Genomic DNA, 20,863 nt, shown 5'->3' with positions numbered 1-20,863 from the left:
TGATTTTGTTGGGGGGGGGGGGGATTTTGTGGGGTTTTTTTCCTGTTTTTTTTCTTCTTAAAAATATGATTTCCATTTTGGCATGTTGTGTTTTAAGACTGTGGGTCTACAAAGCTTTAAGTATTTAAGGCGCTACATTTTGACGTGATTTAATTTTGCGATCTCGCTACTCGACAGCTAAATCATACAAATGACCACTATACTACCTGTGGCGGAATTTGGACTGAAATACCTTTGTCACTCAATCTTGTTGTGGTTATGACTACCAAATGAAGGGATGGGTAGTGAGTGATGTTGAGTTATTGGTTTGGAATTGGCAGCAATAAGCGTGAGGATCTGTGACGGCAAAACATTGAAGTTATTTAAGTCATATTATTCAAATGATTCGTCACACGCCTGTATTCCAACACTTTACTGTCGGCGATATTAAAAGTGATACGTAAGGTCTGTCCGTCCATCCATCTGATGGAACTATATCTTCAACTAAACAACAGCGGAAATTCACCAAAATTGGCGCATAGGTCGTCCATATGGTGACTAGCTGTAAACGTGAATGTTTCAGAAAAATCTTTGCAAAACAGACTTTGCATAATCAACAAAAAACATTATTAAAATCTAACAAATATATAAAATAGAGATGTAAAAAGCATATGACATAGGCCTATTACAATATTAATCTTTAGAAGGCGTTTATACAACAAGTTATAATACGATTCTTAAAGAAATGCCATGTCTGCCTTGTAGCGCATAATCCCCTGTTTAAGGGAAGATTTTAATTAACTCAAAATCTGAGCAGTTTATGACACAATTAAGGAGCCAAAACGTCTCATCATAATCCGACTCCTAAGAGCACTGTAACAATTAACTGTAAAATCAACTCGAAATTGCTGGAGTTGTATTTTCCCCCGGATTGTTTATTATACTTTGTGCACCGAATGTGCTTCCATCATACTTTTCACACTTTTGATAAAGTTTTAGAACTATTACATCATGCTCGCTAAGTTTAGGTAGCAATTCCTTGCCAGATGTGTTTATACTGTGTGCCTTGTGAAAACAAATCTACCCCACCAGTCGTCTTTTCCTTCATAAAATCTTCATTTGATTTTTGTTTGAATTGATCGGATTTTTTGTTGTTGTTTTCTAACGGCATTCTCAGCACAATATTGGCTACTAATAAACCGCGTCTATGAAATGGGAACTAAATGACACTGAAAACCGATGTGTTCAACCCTGGCTGGCGTGGACGGGTATTGAACCGGCGTCTTTTAGATTACAAGTCCCATTCTCAACCACCTTAGCCACTCCGGGTGCATGCTTTACATTTAATGATAACGTTCATATTTTAAAATAACCTTCGTTCATTTTGAAGTAATATGTTTTATATAAGCGACCAATAATTAAAGTCATATAATAATGACTTCCCTGCCGATTTTGTTTTCAAAATTGATTGGTTTCTGGTGTTATGACGATAGCATGCTCGCCCGCCCCAAAAGAAAAAAATAAAATAAAACAACGTTCATATGTACCTAACCTAGCGGGTCTTATTTTGAGGATTTTACATAGCTTAGTCCAGAATATCTTAATGTTTTAAAATTTATAATGAATATTTGTATAAGGGTACGTACACGGTCATTTAAACACTTAGATTTATACGTACCGAAAGAGTATTTAATAAATCTTTTGCTTTCTCTGGTTGAGCCTAGCAGCAGAGAGGGTGAACAGACCATAGAATTCCGACAAAACAAATAAAACAAACAAATAAATCATCTCGTAGAAAGGTCCAGATTTTACAAATGAACTTTCCTTGAGATGTTTATTTTTGCAATTACCGATTGTGCTAATAAAACCTCAGTTTGAAATAGTATCTGAAAAAATAAAGTACTCTACGTGTTTATTTATTTCTTGTTTATTTTTTTGACGACCAACGTTGGTAGGTACCCTCTCTGCTGCTCCTCTTCTGCTGATATTAATTAAATTATTATGTTATAATAAAATGATACATCCAGAATCTCATACTGCAAGAACAGCTCGAGAACGATTAGAAGCAATTAAAAAATTTCTTCCTGTCAAAGACTCATTTAGAAAAAATCTACAAGCGCAGCAAGAAGCACAAGTTGAGTATGAAGAGGACACTAAAAAACTGTTTAAGCCCGTCACTACAGCTACTAAGAAAGTTAGAACTGTCATCAAAAAAGATCTTCTTCCGGTATCAAAACAAACTGCAGCTCTGACTGAACAGACAATGGAGATTTTACGAAATCTTCCAACTAATATAGCTGCAGCTCAGCCTCCACCTGTTGATGAGGAAATACTTGAAGGTATTGGAGAACTTCGTACTGAAGTCGCCGATGTGAGAAAAAAACTTGCATCTAAATCCAAACCAGCAGGAGAAAACGTAGAATTAATTGCAAAATTTAACGAAGGAGTTGTTGAGGAAATTAGAAAAACTGAAAGAGAGAGATTACCTGAAGAAATATTAAATAGTATATCTAATAAATCTAGTATTTTAAAACCCCGTTATGAAAAAACAAATGATGATAATTTCATTAAATGGATATATCGCGTATATTACAACAAAAAACAAGCTAGAGGTCCAGAATTTGAAAGACTTAAAGAAGAAGTAAAAAGACTTTATAGAGAGAGATGGGAACAACCAAAACAAGGAGAGTCCTCCCAGTATCAGCTTCCTCCACCTCTGCAACAAATAGAACAACAACAATCTTCTTCGCCACAGCAAAGGTTGATGTCGGAAATTAAAAAGGCTAAAGAGTCACTTAAATCACCCTCCTCGAAGAAAATTCCTTCACCTTTACATAAAATTTCTGCACCGAAAATGACATTTACACCGACAGGTTCACCACATGGATTTCGAGAAGGTTCACCCCCGGCCACCACTGAAGTACTTACTCCGGTAATGCAACCACCAGTATTTAAAACACCTCAAGATGAACCTAAAACAGGACGTGGTTTATGTCCTGATAATATCATCAATGACGTGTCACGGTTAGAAGTTCTCATAGGAGGAAAACGTGCCGGAAATAATTCACCAGAAATAATTAATGAAGCAGCTGATATTTGTCGGCGACTATTTCAAGGTGGTATCATGGATATTGGCGTTTACCGAGAACTTATTGATGAGCTCGTTGATGACTAGTTGTTAGATAAATGGTAAATAAAATAAAATGATTGTGCATGATAATCATCGTAAACCCACACAGGTTAGAGCGGTAAACTCACGATTACCAATCTATGAAGCAATTTACGGAAATGGACTTGGTGATGTCATCCGAGGATTATTCACGAGGATAGCTCCAAAAGTAGCACCTGTTGCAAAACAATTATCGATGAAGGCTATTGATATTGTTCGTGATAAAGCTCCTGGAGCAATTGTCAATGTTGCTGGTAAGGCGTTCTCGGCGATCAAAGAAAGACTAGCACGATTACTGCGACGAAAACAACAACCACCGGTGAAACTGGCAAGTACTGAGGTGATGCCCGCAGATGTCAGTAAAATAATAAATCAGGCTGCAAATCAAAAACTAGCGGCGATATCTGAAGAAGCAGAAAAAAATATAACGGCAAATTTAATAGCAGGAAGCGGTTTTCGTCGACGATGATCATCATTTGAAAAAATGATAATTATAATAAAAATGTTCAGGCGCGAATCAGACCCAGCATTTGATATGGAGGCACCTGTCCTTAAGTACGAGTCAGTACGTGATTATCAATTTTATTCTTATGACGCAAGACTACCAAATCATCAGGGGAGAATCGAATTACAGGTTCATGATACAAGTAGATATTTCTTGCCCGCTGAGGCGTTTATTGAAGTAGAAGGTAGACTTGTAACGAATGTTGCAGCTAATACGCCATATGCTGCTAATTTACGTGTTGGTTTTGTCAACAACGGGATTATGGCGTTGTTTGATAGCGCCACATACATGATTGATGGAAAAAATATTGAATCAGTTCAGAAGGATGTTGATGTTGCTACAACAATAATTGGTCTGGCGAGATATTCTGACGACTTTACAAGATCAGCTGGTCCAACAATGATGTTTGCTAAGGATATTACTGACAACGCTGATCATGTTCAGTATATTAAGTTACGAACACCAGTAGCTACTGCCGATGCACAACCAGTTGATTTTGAACACGCAGACGCACCGGGTGCTGTTTTTGATATTATAAAAAGCGTTAATGCGACTTACAACCTGGGATTTGCAACACGCCGATCAGCACTGTCAGGAAATGATAGAAATTTTTCGTGTGCAATTCCATTATCACACATCTTTGGATTTTGCAGAAATGTTAGAAAAGTCATCTTTGGAGCTAAACACACAATTGTGCTCGTAAGAAAAGGTAATGATAATGATGCAATCTGGCGAGGTGCTGGTGTTGCCGAGGGTAAAGTAAATATATCAAAACTTTCATTGTGGATGCCAGTAATGACTCCATCTATTACTGAGGAACAAAAATTACTATCTTTTATGGATCAAGGCGGTAAATCATTGCTATCATGGTTAACAGTAACCACAGATGCTGCTCAAAGCAATATTAATGGTTTATTTACATGGCATATAGCATCACAACAGGGTGTTTCTGCACCACGATATATTTTTATTGCACTACAAGATAATGCTCGGACGAATAATCAATAACGTTCACATATGATATTTGACAACCTTGGAGTTAGTGAAGTATCCCTACGGATAAATGGACATCAAGAACCATCCGAGGATATACAACTAAATTATGAACAAAATCATGTAGCGCGCGCATATCATCGTTTAATGTCATTCATGGGACGTGATCAAAATATAGATACTGGTTTGCAAATATCACAACTAGATTTTACAGGTCTATATCCGATTTATTATTTTTCATTAGAACATCTTGATTTATCCAAACAATCTGTTGTTGATGTACACTTTCGAGCTCGTGTTACTGCCCCTCCTCCTGATATACCCGGTCCACCAATTGTTCCCGGCGCCTACAAAGCGATCGCGGTCATACTTAGCGACAAGGCCATGTTACTTGAAGGTGGCAGTGGTCGAATGAGGGTCGTTGATGCACCGGTGGAAAATCTTTAATCGTGTTATTTAGAAAAATATATTTTATATAAAAATGTCGTATAGTCATGTTAATGTTACTCTGACCCCGGGTCAGGTAAAAAAGCTTCAATCAAAAACCGCCAACAAATGCGGAACTAAAATATCACTAAAACGAGATCATATTAGTGGTGGTCCAAACAAATTATCGTTGACAAATAATCAGATTAAACATTTCAATAAAGCCCTAGAATCAAAAACTGGAGTTCAATTCCATCTCTCCTCGAGCGCCATCAAAGACATGGTTAAAACGGGTGGTATATTCCCACTACTTGCGGCCATTCCGGCATTAATAGCTGCAGCTGCTCCAGCCGTAGCAAAAGCGGCCGCGTTAGGTGCTGTTGGAACAGCCGCTGGAATGGCACTAAAGAAAGCAACAGGGCAGGGGTACAAAAAAAAGGGACGCGGTCTAAGATTACCGGGATCTCGTTGGGGGAGAGGCCTAAGGCTTCCAGGGTCATTTCGTTAGACGTTCCAGCATCAAATTTTGATTTACTTGATGCTGCTAAAAAAATTAAAAATATCCGCCTTTAGAGGTGTTTTTATGCGAGATCAATTACCGAAACAACCAAACAAACTTGAAACAGGTATTATTAATCTTGACAAACGTTCCGGACCCGGTACTCATTGGGTATCATACGCGGTTGATCCGCGTGGAATTGTTTATTTTGATTCGTACGGGTTAGCTCCACCTGTTGAATTTATCAAGTATGTCGCACCACTCCATGCAACCAGAGGTTCCAAAGTTTGGTATTCAACGCTACCAACACAAACAATGACAGATCCACCAATATGCGGCCGTGAAGTAATTAATGTACTCGACGCTATATCAAAATCATCCAGGCCGCCACATAAAGTCGTGCACGATTATACAAGCAACCGATATGTTGCGCGTAAAGCATTTTAAACAACGGATCTTATTATAATGGTTGACATTTACGGAAGATCTTCACGCGTTAAGAAAATAAAATCCGACGTTGATCTGTCAAAGTATGCGACTAAAGATGACCTCGCTGATATTATGAACCTTGCTGGAGTTGACCCAGATGAAGTTGTTATTTTTCAAGATCGATATGGTAAACTAAAAACCAGCAATATCAAATGGAATGATATAGTCCGGCGAGTACTTGGTGCAGTTACGGATAATATTCCCGTGTTTACTGAGAGCGGCAAAATCAGAGATTCAAGTATGTCACTTAAAACCATCAGAGATGAAATTGCAAAAAGTGTTGCTAATCGTATGAAAAACACCGGTGACACAATGATGGGTGAACTCAGCATGAACGGAAATAAAATAGTAGTTTTAGCGGATCCAACATCTGACGAAGATGCAGCAACAAAAAAATACGTCGACGTCAACTATGGCACCGTAGACGGTAAATTATCCACGTTACGGGCCGAATATGATGTTCACGTAACCGGTTTTTTAAGGCTTCGAAGAAATTTTCAGAAAACCGATGATGCCATAAGTAAGTTCTTTGGAACTCCTTCCGTCATTGACATGAAACTCGTTGATATCAAAAGTAACCTAGACACGATCAAACGAACACAACTAGACATCGTAACGGGAATTCCTGAGATTATCAGTAAAACCAATCTGATTAAAATTCCAGCTGCAATAACTCCCGGGCATATCACAAACATCGTATGCACGGTATCATCTGGATTTGCAACATGGTCGCAGCAAAATAATACTATCAAATATACCGCAACAGTCACTGGCGTGTACAGGCTGTCTGTGTTTTCCGCCGCTAAGTTTGAAATATTTACAACGTTTCCATGGCGTCATTCCACAGACAGGTTTTCCGGGGTTGTATCTGTTGTATTAAATAGCGGAACCGAAGAAATATTTATTCTGGAAGCAGATGATAAGAAATTAACCGCAACATCCTTCTGGTGGTGTTTGGAATTTGTAGCTGAAACACCTCAATTGGTTACGGCATAAAAATATATATGGACGGTGCACAATACAGATACAATCAAGCGCGTGAATGGCAGGCTGCGCTAAAAGATCAAGTTGATCAATATACAGTAAAAGTAAAAAAATATCGACGACGATTGGTTATCGTTGATGTGATTGTTTATTCAGTATCCGCTGTTGTTGCTGGAACCGGTGTAATATTATCAGCGTTGACAACGATGGCACCAGTAGCTGTAACTATCTGTATTTCAGCAGCAACAACTATTGCAGGTGTGCTTAGTATCATCACAAAAAAAATATGTACTTGTACGAACGAAAAGTTATCCGATTACAAAATAAAATTACATACAGCGACGGTAGCATACTCGAAATTATCCTCGTTGTTATCAGCGAGTCTCAGTGATGGAATTATATCTGATTTCGAATTTTCAATGATAACCAAAATATACGATGAAGGTATTAAAGATACAAGTATCAATAATGACAGAATTACTCCAGCAGATCGTGACCAACACAACTCCGCCAAAGATAACGATGATCTCGGTAAGTTCAACCAATCCTGAATTTAGTGTTAATTTTCCTATTGCAATTCCAGTAAAAGAAATAGCACTAGCACAATTACGAGTATATTACAGCTGGCCAAATATCAGATCAAAATCATTTAATGGTACACCAGCAAATAATTCGCTCGTATTTACTAACAACAACAAACCCGATGGAACACCTGACTGGGTTGTTGTTGGAATACCAACCGGCAGTTACCAGATTGAAGAGATCGGTGAGGAATTTGCGCGTAGAATAAAATCAATAACAGGAAAGGAATCAAAAATATCAATAAACGTTCATGAGCCGACGTTGTCCTCGACGGTTGAAATAAACTCGCCTGATTATGCAGTTGATATTTATCAATCTTCAATCAGATCCGTGCTAGGTTGGCCGGATGTTCCCCCGGTGTATGAAGGACCACCAGAACCGAAGTTAGATGAATTTCTCACAGATGAAGCAAAATTTATAACAATACCAAAATACCGAAATTTGTACCCGTGGACTGGAAATGAACACTACATTTTAGATGGTAAAAGATATCCTGTGATACCGTTTTCTCTCATCGATTCTGATAGGAAAACTTCAACTGAATTTGTTTACGAAAAAAATTTCAAAATAACAGCAAATACAATTAGAACTGAACACACAACTACATTAACGACATTAGCATATTTACTTAAAAACTATATCCTGGAGTATCCCAATATCAATCTAAAACATCAGAGCATTGTAACGATACAACATTTAAATCAAATTGTATTAGATCTTAAATACGCTAATCAGGCTGTTATTAAAATGATAAATGATGGTTCTCCTTGGTCAGAACAAAGCCTCAAACAAATATACATTGATCATTATAAAATAACTGAATCGGATTTATTAAATTTTACACTACCAGGATTTGAAACAGATGAATTAAGAAAAACACTTAAGGATCTTATCAACGAAAACTTCCCTAAAATACATGATGCATGGAGAAAACTAGCACCACCTCCAACTGTTCTCAGATATGATAATGATCCACACGGCGGCGGAAGGCACGTATCCCCGCGGATCGTTAATATAACACCGACGGTCGCGGTCAATCTGGTTTGTGACGTAATCGATGGCAGCTATCAAATAGATCTCGGAAGATCAAATCAAGCTCAACAAGGATACATCCTGTACACGTTCACACCACAAGTTCCCCCTGGAAATTTAATCGTGCAAGAACCAACTAATCCCGTGTATTTGCGGTGTCACAATAATATGTTAACACGAATCAATTTTAAACTCACAGACCACCTTAATCGCTTGATTGACATACGTGAAGAAGAGCTTATAATAAATCTGTATGTAAAGTCGTAAAGACTTCCGTCTTAAGGATTTTTGTCTTAAGGATTTTTGTCGTAAAGACTTCCGTCGTAAGACTTTATCGTAGATCTTTATGTGGAGGGTTTTTACACGCGAGGATTTCTTAACAGTTAGAAGAACATTTGTAACAGAGATCAGAATCAAATTCGATCAACTTAAAAAAATATTTTATTATTACTAGCATAAATTTGTGTTTAGTACAAATTAATCGGCCTAGGCAACTAAGGCCTAGGCAACTAAGGCCTAGGCAACTAAGGCCTAGGCAACTAAAAAAGCTAGTCGATGAAAGTAAAATTAAAATTTCTATCACAAAAAAAAAATAATATTTATTAAATTTCCTGATTTTACAAATTACTTGATTTTGACTACCAACTACCCCCTCAGAAACATAAAAATGCACGAACTACTTGATTTTGACTACCAACTACCCCGTCAGAAACATAAAAATGCACGAACTACTTGATTTTGACTACCAACTACCCCGTCAAAATCAAGAAAGTTCTAACCTTGTCAAATTGTTCCTAACAAATTTTATTTATTATAAATTAATTTTATTTATTAATAATATTATTTTTACTGAGATTTTTATTTTTTTTTTACTAAAATACAACGAAATTGCTCAATTTTCCTGATTTTGACTACCAACTACCCCGTCAGAAATCAAGTAATTTGTGCATTTTTCTTTGATTTTGACTACCAACTACCCCGTCAGAATCAAGTAATTTGTGCATTTTTCTTGATTTTAGTAAAAAAAAATAAATCCTCAGTAAAAATAAAATTTATAATAAATAAAATTTATTAGGAACAAATTTGACAAGGTTAGAACTTTCTTGATTTTGACTACCAATACATGTGGTCAGCGTTGACTTGGACCCCAGTTACCAAAACTTTCATTTTCATTATCATCAGTAACGAAGTTACCTTGGATCGTTTCACCAACGAAGTTACCTTGGATCGTTTCACCAACGAAGTTACCTTGGATCGTTTCATCAGTAACGAAGTTACCTTGGATCGTTTCACCAGTAACGAGGTTACCTTGGATCGTTTCATGATCTGACATTATTTTTCTTAATTGTCTTATGCGAGTACTAATCGTTTTCTTTGCCTCATACTCGTGGGATAATAACGACTTAATTCTTTCTACGGCGGTAGAAAGAGGAACGAACTCCTTCACATGATCATCTTCTACGGTAGCTAGCGACTGAAACATTGCCGATTGAATCCGTTTCATGAGCCTGTATTCAGATGATAGTGTGTGTGTCCCCATGGTTTTACGTTCTTGTAAAATCTCAAAGTCAGAAACTATTTTTTCAGGATTAAGTTCATCAGATATATTAATTCCATCTTTTTTTAATTTTTTAATAGCGACAATTACATCATTGATATTTTCATGGTTCATTATATAATATATAAATCTTTAAAATAAAAAAAATATCCCTAGAACACCTATCGAGTGTATTAGCGAGTTCGTCGGGATGTTTCAGGGACAGCACAGCCAAGAACTCGTAGCTTGCCACCGCAATCTACCAAGTTCATTAGGCAAATATTCCCTCTACGAGAGCCCCTAACCCGCCAAACAACGGTCTAGAGGCCCAAGAGGGGGGACGGCACAACCCTCATAAACTCGTAGCTTGCCACCGCAATCTACCAAGTTTATCGGACATACATATAACATATAACTAACTAAGGACAGCACAGTCCTCATTAAACTCGTAGCTTGCCACCGCAATCTACCAAGTTTATCGGACATACATATAACATATATACAATGAATGAAGAGCCCCTATCGAGTGTATTAGCGAGCTCAGATTATGAATGAAACGGCACTAACTAAGGACAGCATAAGGACAGCACAGTCCTCATTAAACTCGTAGCTTGCCACCGCAATCTACCAAGTTTATCGGACACACATATATACAATGAAATGAATGATATACAATGAAATGGTTATATACAATGAAATGAATGATATACAATGAAATGGTTATATACAATGAAATGAATGATATACAATGAAATGGTTATATACAATGAATGAAGAGCCCCTATCGAGTGTATTAGCGAGCTCAGATTATGAATGAAACGGTACTAACTAAGGACAGTACAAACATATACGCTCAGCAAAATCACACCCACAATAATTAATCCAGTGGGTGATACGAAAATATGTATCAACAACCAGTCAGTATTGTGGTTGTGAATTTGCTGAGCGGAGGGGTTCTTGCGGTTCCCCCCACTATTATAAAAATCGCAATTATGCGCACCACCGACAAATTGTCAGCCATGGGGGATTCGATCCTGGACCGCGAGCGTCACAGTCCAATACCATACTGATCGAGCTATCAAACATTGTTACGAACATATGTTTCGGAAGTTAATATATAGCTAAGGAACCAATATTTACAGTAAACAGCGGTTTCTGAATCATAACAGTTTCTGTATTTAACAGTTTCTGTATTTGTAGCGGTTTCTGTATTTATAACAGTTTCTGCATTTATAACAGTTTCTGAATAATAGTTTCTGAATAATAGTTTCTGTATTTATAACAGTTTCTGTATTTGTAGCTGGTTTCTGTATTTAACAGTTTCTGTATTTGTAGCGGTTTCTGGATAATAACAGTTTCTGCATTTATAACGGTTTCTGTATTTAACAATTTCTGTATTTGTAGCGGTTTCTGGATAATAACAGTTTCTGAATAATAACAGTTTCTGTATTTATAACAGTTTCTGTATTTATAACAGTTTCTGAATAATAGTTTCTGTATTTGTAGCAGACCGAAAATCAATAATATAGTGGCATTAATGCACCAGTCAAAGAACTTTCCAGAATTGTAAGTTCAGTGAACACACAACTGCAGGTCAATTACAATGAGTAACGGTTTCTGTTTACACACAGCTTCCTACGGATCAATAATATTATCATGTGTTGTATGATGGGAAAATATTTAAAAACCATAAATAATACTTATGCGTCTAATGAGTTAGGTTCGTCGGCACTATACGATGTAATTAGTTAAACTGACTAATTACGATCATAAAAAATCAAAAATCTACGAAGAAAACTATATATTACAAAGTAATCTCCCTTATGTAATCAAAAATTCAGTAGTGTATGGAGGACCTCTGTGACATAAATTAAAAAAAATTAATTCAATGTGGTGATGATAGTTAATAATGTGGTGATGATAGTTAATAATGTGGTGATGATAGTTATTGATACTGAAATGTAATTTTCTGTTTATATTTTTTCGAGAAAGTAGATCTGGTTATATTATCTGCGACGTATTTTACCACACGCGAGTTAATATCAAAATATGTCGCAGCCGCGTTCATAGACTGAAACATAATTTCTTCACCAGTTTCTATGTTTGTAGAAATTACCGCCCTCTTTCCGATTGTCTTATATCTTCCTGTATTTCCACGTGTATTATTCTCGCTGTAAGAGATAGCTTGTAAATTGGATAAATTATTGTTTTGAGTGTCCCCGTCAATATGATCAATAACAAGACCATCATTGATCACTCCGAAGAAACATTCATACGTAAATCTATGACAGAAATAATGTTTTTTCCCCCCCCTCGCATGTGAACCTTAGATAACCAAAATTATTAATACAACCAACTTGTCTCTTCAACTTGCGGTGTCTGATGATACCATTAATATTTGATTCATAGTTTGTTATGACAGGATGTGGGACAAATATATTTTGCTCCATTATAATAATATTATATGTTTAAATCATTGTTTGTCTGAAATCTTGATATATAATCCTTCACGGATTTTATAGCGTTTTCACCGCTATTATTTTTTTTGTCACAATATCTTTTAAGTTCTCTGAACCGTTTCCCGCCACACTTCCCACATAATTCTGTCTTTCCTCGCACTCCAATACCACACCGTAGACATGGTATTGGTCCTAGACTTCCTCGTCGTATGTTTTGTGAGTGCATCCAACAAAATTCCTTTCTACAGGATTTGTTGCATCGATTTACTGAGCCGATCATCAACCATCTGCATTGGGACATTGTATATATAATTTTCTTTATTTAAATATTTGTTTTAGTTATATGAACGAGTTTGAGAGATTATCCCAAACTAGGCCTGTTAAGTATAAATTCAACCTTGACAGATTATCTTCTGACTTGCCAGTACGAGATCTGGTTGATCCGAAAAATAAAAGTTTGATCTCGAAAATTCATGACGCTAAGAAAGAATTTTACACGGATGGTGCATCTCATACATGGTCAACGTTCAAGATTATACGCAACACTGTCACGGACGCTACAATGAATGACAAGCGAGCGGCAACTATCATTAACTACATCGCTGAATACGAGGGCAATCAAAAATATTTATTCAGAGTAAAATTTATTGTATTAACAGAAACAGATAGTTGGATTATCCGTGACAAATATGATCCTGTCCTTGGCAATAATAAAACTATCATATTAAGTAAAAATTCCAGACCGGGTCTATTGACTGGTATTGATAAACCGTATTATGAGCGAGCGTATCCTGTAACAGCAGTTATTTATGGAATTTATGAGATAAATAAAAAACCCAACGTTGATAAATTAGCGCCGATGAAATTATCATCCTTGACCTTGTCAAGGTTAAATTGTGTGGCTGAACGAGTAATAGAACACTTTACAAACGCGATGCGTGGAAATGGATTAACTGATTTAAGGCGTGAAAAAATAAACTCGTGGGCTGATTCAGTTAGGGATACCGGTGCTACAATAAAAGATGTTGCTGAGTTAGGAAAAATATTAAAATTTCCAATAACTGTGGCGACAATAACGGGAGAAGTACTGTACCAGTCGAAATATAAATCGAAAGGAGCTCCAATAAATATTATCGATCATAACGCACACGCATGGACTAACGCAGTAACAATATTTCCACGTGATCGAACTGTTAGATTTTATCCCCCAGATATGTTTGATTTTATTAACGAAATAAGTAAAACCGATCCTGTATCGGTATGGTTATTCAAAAGTAATGAGGAGGGTGAATTTGATCAGTTTGTCAAACCGAACGGTGAAATATATCGCACAGAATCCCTCCATGACGAGATGAAAAATCTTGCGACGTTTTTACAGTGCAAGCACGCGGAAAATACTGACAAATTACTAACTAATTGTTTTACCGTTCCATCTGTTGCGGCTCATTTCGCCAGAGAACGAAATTCATGGAAACCAACACGATTTGATTTACTCGAGGACGTACGCGCAAGTTGCGTCGAATATGGACATGGCGGATTATGGAATACCAAATACAATTACAATGATGTTATTTCGGTTGATATGGTTGCATGTTATCCAGGAAGTTTTCTGGGATACGGAGATTGTTCTACGTACTTTGAAAGATTTGGTCACCCTACAAACGAGATGACGCGAGTGGCAATTAATGGACCATTACCTGATTTTGATCTGACTGGATTCGCCTGTATTGAGTCGTTCGAGTTTAACGAAAATCTTCACAAGATTTGTTATGTTTGGTTTGGCAGACATTTTTGTGAAAAACGTTGGACACCTATAGTTTTGTTGCGATATATGCTAGATTGTGCGATACTGACATCGTTGGTGGTCAGTGAGGCAATTATATCATATCATGCACAGACCAAAGTTTGGTTGCCCATGTCAGATTCTGAAGTTATTAGCGAGTTTAAGGACGATATTCCTAATAAACTCAAAACCGCAAAAGATCTTGGTAGAAAAATTATAGGTAAATTTACTCAAGGTGGTGCATATGATTATAAAAGACATCACGCACGATTAATTTTAGATGATGCCGAGTACGATTTTATAATCGCTGATACAACGGCGAAAAATACATTTGTAAATCGAGAGAGTGTTTATTTATCCGACGGAACAAAATTAGGTACGATCGTTAGTTACATAAATGACGTATCCCCGCAATATACTCATCTAAGATCTTCCATGTTGGCTTATGTTTCTATAAATTTATTATCGATGATTAATAGATTTCCTGAGACCGCAGTCAGAGTCGCAACAGATTCGTTTTATATTTCAAGTAAATATTTAGAACCTGTTATGAAATTTACAAGTAATGATGAACGATGGGGTTCGTGGAGAATAAAAAAGGAACTATTACACAATTATGTAGAATCAGCAGATGTTCCAGTGAGAGATGTTTATCGTGAGGGTAATAAAATATCAGAAATGTCGAAGGCACCATCGTTGAGTGATCCAATAACCAGATATAAGACAGTATATCTCAATGGACCTGGTGGATGCGGCAAAACAACTCGAACAATTAATGTTTTTAGAAATTCAGATATAATCGTGCTGACACCCACACATAGACTTGCACGTGAGATGAAACAGCGGCAAGTACAATCGTGTACGTATCATAGTTTCTTTCGATGGCGCGGGGATACATGGACTCCTGAACGAATGGGAGAAAAATATATACCTAAAATAATTATTTGGGACGAGATATGCACGGTGTCATTAGATACATTAAAAATGTTTCTTGATTGGTTGTTGACGAAAAATACCGCTATAATAATGTGTGGCGATCATGGTCAACCTCCGCCTTTTGTTGGACCATCTCCACATGATTGGTTAAAAAATTTCGTTAATTATTACGAAGAAATAGATGATGATCATAGAGCTCTTGATGCAAATTTGAAGGAGTTTAAAAAAATTAATCAGATTACAATCAAACAAAATTCAGTGTGAAATAATACGTGGAGTGATCTCAGAGACATCAATGAGTGATTTTTTGAACTCATGGAGACCCACCGATTTGATCGTAGCAAGTAGAAAAATAATCAGAGACGCTTTACAACAACAGTTATTTCAGCTGCATAAAGAACAATATTCAGAACTACCCGTACCGTTGTGTTATAGACCATCAGATACACGAAAACAGAATATTAATGTTGATATTCCAGGACCCTTGACAGAGTCAAGGAAACAGAATCTCGTATTAAATGATATTGTCGCCGTTGATATCAGTGTGGTCGAAGATGCATTACGCGCTGACAAATCTCCATGGGTGTTGGGATACGCTATGACGATCCACTCGTCACAGGGATTAACTATTTCTGACACACGAGTCTGGATTGTAGACGATCGCATCGAGTGGTCAAATTTAGTTTATTTGGCGGTATCGAGGGTCAGAAATATATCTCAATTACGTAGAATTATAATTCCTGAAATCGTTGATAAATTTAACATCATCGATGATGATATAATAAGAAAAAAATTAATCGGATACAAACAATCTGACAAAAAAAATAAACGCGACTTTGATCTTGATGTTGAATTTATTATTAAGTTAAAACAGCAGCAGAACAATCACTGCACCAGTTGTAATTGTATAATGTTATGGCGATATTCGAATAATGATTCAAGACAATTTACCGTAGATAGAAAAGATAATAGTCGCGGTCATACACGAGAAAATACCATGTTAACCTGTCTTGAGTGTAATCGACGTAGAGGCGCTAGCGCCTTGGGTGCTAGTTAAGTGATCGAAATCACCGGAGTGATCGCGGTGGTAGTTGTGTATCCGCGGGAATTATTTGTAGTTGTTCACGTGTAAATCCACGTTGAGGAGCAGCTGAATCTAATCTGTAGATTGCAGGTCTGGAAACGCCTGCATTTCTTCCAGTGGATCTTGTCACGGTAGATATTTTGTGTGTGGTAACACTCCAAATAGGATCAGTTGCTCTCGCGCTACCACCTTCAAGTTCACCAGGCTCATATAAATATCTGACTGTGACATCACCTAATATTTTTTGTTTTCCAGCATCTTTCCGTTGTGTTGGTATATTTTTTTTTGTGACCGCGCTAATGGGTTTCATGTTGGTTGTTCGTGTGATCTCATTATTTAATGCAGCTATCACGATTGGTAATCTTGCAACCCATTCACGAGATCTTTTATCCTGAATAAATTCCCTCGCGTATTGATATCCAAATAACCGCTCAGCAAGTGTTCGATTAAATCGCTCAACAATTGCTTGATCACGGTGAATTGCAGTATGACCTCGTCGTATTTTGGTATTATGTTGTTTCATCAGCGATGATACTGGACCAAGAAATTCTTTACCAGGATCAACCTGTAGTAGCTGTGGCCATCGTAGACCACCTCGTGGTCCACCACCTCGTTGATAAATTCGTTCAAACGCATCGGCTACTTCAGATGATGTTTTCGCTGATAGCGGCTCTGCTTCTTTATATCTACTTGCAACATCAACTACGGTTAGCGCGTATTTGTACGTTTTTCCACGCACAGTATCATGCGGTAAAAACAGAATATCAGCTTGATGAACTTCATTAGGAACACTGACATCGAAATACGAGTACTGAATTTGTTTAGGACGCGGTAGATAAATTTGCCATATTGCTTGTTTAGATAACCACGTTTTAGCAGTAGAATGTTTAACCGATGCTGCATCAGCAAGTTTACCAATTGCTGCTTTGCCTCTCCAGTATCCTCTCGGTGAATAATAAATTGATTCCATTATTAATTACCAGCCCCAATCGCTAATTTACCTTTCATCGAGGATCTTACTAACCAATTAGCTAATGATTCTCTAATATTTTTATTTTTTATAGAATTTAATGAATGAATTAATTTTACATCTGCAATATGCCTATCTTGTAGATTTTTACTTTTATAAGCTACATCATGAGCATGACAAGCTCGATCAATAGCATTTATTGGTTCCTCGCCTGGTTTTGGTTGATCTTGATTATCGAGCCTGATATCGAGTCGAGTACCAGGACCGCAATAATTATATCCTGGTAGATGTTTTTCTCCGCTGTATTTAGCCCATGGAGCACCTGGAAACTTTGACATCAAATTAGCAATATCACCCCCCCCGCTTATTAGGTAAAAATGAAAATTTCTTTCTACAGCAGACAGAACATTTTCCACCGTACGCTATTTTTTTATTTTTTGTTGTAACTGTAGCTAAATCAATAGTTGGAGTTTTAACTTTACAGCGTAAACAATATAAATTCATGTTATAATATATATGGATATAATTGATTTCTCAGCAACTCGGCAGCGAGAGCCAGTTAAGCATCATCCTGCGCTACCGAACTCCATCAGAATGATTATCATAGGACCATCTGGATCGGGTAAGACGCAATTATTACTTAATCTGATAATGAGATGGTTGAAATGGGATAAATTATATTTAGTAGCACCATCCGTTGATGATCAACGATGTTATGATGTACTTAAAGATTTCAATGAAAACGCACGATTACTGGATGAAGATACTGATGTTATAGAGTTTATAACCGATATTGATGAAGCACCATCCGTAGATTCCATAGACGGATTTATTAATAATTTAGTTGTATACGACGATGTGATGCTAGATAAACAATCAAATCCAGCCAGAATATTTTCCCGAGGGAGACATAAAAATACAGACGTGATCTATGTTACTCAACGATATACACAAATTCCGAAGGTGATCAGAGACAACTGCAACATTTTAGTTGTGTTTAATGGCGTAGACACACACACGTTGCGAAATATTCATCAAACATGGTGTGGTGGTGACATGGATATAATTAAATTCAAAAATTTCTTCTCACGAGCGCAAGCTACCCCGCATGGATTTATAACAATAAATTTACATGATCCAAGAACAAGATATCGTGTGGGTATTGATAAAATATTTGGGTAACAGGGGGAGCAGCAGAGAGGGTACCTACCAACGTTGGTCGTCAAAAAAATAAACAAGAAATAAATAAACACGTAGAGTACTTTATTTTTTCAGATACTATTTCAAACTGAGGTTTTATTAGCACAATCGGTAATTGCAAAAATAAACATCTCAAGGAAAGTTCATTTGTAAAATCTGGACCTTTCTACGAGATGATTTATTTGTTAGTTTTATTTGTTTTGTCGGAATTCTATGGTCTGTTCACCCTCTCTGCTGCTAGCCTTAAGGAACAGTTTACATCACGTTATGAAATATGACCTAATGATTCCGCTTTTAAGAAATTATGCATCTATGAGTATATTTTTTGGCTGATCATGATTTTATGACTAAATAAGATTTGGGTTTTTTTTGGTACATGTGATCTATCAATGAGATAATATTTTATTAACCTTGTAAAATTTGCATTAACGTTTGCCATATTTATTTTCTTTTATGCAGGCGATATTAGTCTTGCAGATTTTTTTAATACTAATCACGTGTTTTTTCGTTTGAATAACAGCGCCATATTATAGCACAGTGGTTCCCAAAGTTGGCGGTACTGCCCCATGGGGGGCGATAGTAATACCGAGTAGGGCGCTAAAGCTGAATAATGCTTTTACGGGGTAAGGTAGGGGGCGCTAAGGATAACCCAGGGTAATGTGGCCCGAAACAGTTTGGGAAACACAGTTGTAGCCAGTTGTGTCACTATGGATAATAATAATAATAATAATAATTGTTGTTGTTGTTGTTGTTGCTGCTGTTGCTGATGTAGTAGTAGTAGTAGTAATAGAGGTAGTAGTAGTAGTAAAATAATTATGTAATTAATATTCGATGTTAAAATGCCTGAATTTGATATTAACGCGATGCAACTCATTTATAAATGCATTTAAACTTGTAAGAAAGTTGCCGGCATTTATTTAAGCACGTTTTTTAAACAGTTACCTGATTCGGCTTGCTTTGTAGTTCAATAACTCTTGTTACAAGGAATCTGACACTGGCACACCGAACATTCTCTACTTACACTTATTACCTTGCATACTTATATATATATATATACACGTACAATGTTGGTTATTTTTAGAAAAGGTGTTTATCTATGGTGTTCCAGAATAGTTCACACAAGTCCTTAATCACCGCTCCTGCCGCTACTGCAATGCAGGGAGGGGCATTCAAGAAAGTTACCCAAAATCCCAAGTTTTACACACAGATGGGGCTGGGCGGGATGCTTCCTGAATGTTTGCAATGGGGCCAAAAATTTGAAGTTGCGCCACTGGGTTCATATTATCCAATTGTATTTCAAAGATACTGTAATAAATATGGAGTATGCGCATTTGGTTATAGCGCCCCGTTTTAAGGAATTGTTAGATTTATGTGATTACTTGTGTGATTATTGGAGTTCGGAGCAACGGTAATATTCATAGCCCGAAATAATTAGCCAGTTATTAGGAGCAAACGTCACGGAGTGCCCATAAGATAGTCCATATTAAAATCTAGTGGTGTACATTGGTGTTGTGACTGCACTGGCAGTATTTACGGTAGGAAACCGGTAAATTACACAAAGGAATAAATAAAAAGGGACTTGGCATACACCGTTTATGTCGCCATGGGGGCAAATGTGGTGCAGTTATATTGGCGAAATGTGCATGGAAGACATACACTGACTGGCCTAAGGTGGCGGAGTTAAAATAGTTCCTAGTGTTAGGGGATACGCGTATATTTTCTAAGGGGTGAACGGTTGGCGGTACGGAAACATGATGAAGATAAACCATGCAGATGTGCGGTTGATAGATATTAGGCAGCTTGTTTTATCTGTGGTCTTACATTAATTAGAGTAAAATTTACGTATAGAATGGACACGTCGGGCTTTCTAATTTACAAGTGAAGTTGTATGGAAGTCTTTGGAAAGTTGGGGTAAACTTATGACTTCTAGCGAGAATCGCGCCAGGGTTTGACAACCGCTAGGTCAAGTAAATGCCTCTGTGCGTGTAACAATACTATTACTGATGTAGTCATGAAATATATTATTACTGGTGCGTATATGAAAGATATTATTACTGGTGTTGTATGAAATATATTATTTCTGGTGTGTGTATGAAAGATATTATTACTGGTGTTGTATGAAAGATATTATAACTGGTGTGTATATGAAATATATTATTACTGGTGTTGTATGAAATATATTATTACTGGTGTTTTATGAAAGATATTATTACTGGCGTGTATATAAAAATATTAT

The 20,863-nt window shown here is 36.8% G+C and overlaps 1 pseudogene across 1 annotated transcript in view; it reads right to left on the bottom strand.

The window, feature by feature from the left end:
* Positions 1-19,641, bottom strand: part of LOC149801192 (putative inhibitor of apoptosis) — a 41,761-nt pseudogene extending 22,120 nt beyond the window's left edge. Inside the window, exon 1 of the transcript XR_016420589.1 lies at positions 19,570-19,641. The product of XR_016420589.1 is annotated as a putative inhibitor of apoptosis (transcript). The remainder of the gene's footprint in view (positions 1-19,569) is intronic.
* Between the last annotated feature and the right edge of the window lie 1,222 nt (positions 19,642-20,863).

Source organism: Sinohyriopsis cumingii, chromosome 4 (assembly GCF_028554795.1).
Source record: "Sinohyriopsis cumingii isolate HCF-2022 chromosome 4, ASM2855479v2, whole genome shotgun sequence".
Taxonomy (NCBI): domain Eukaryota; kingdom Metazoa; phylum Mollusca; class Bivalvia; order Unionida; family Unionidae; genus Sinohyriopsis; species Sinohyriopsis cumingii.
This window is presented reverse-complemented; position numbering and strand designations above follow the sequence as displayed.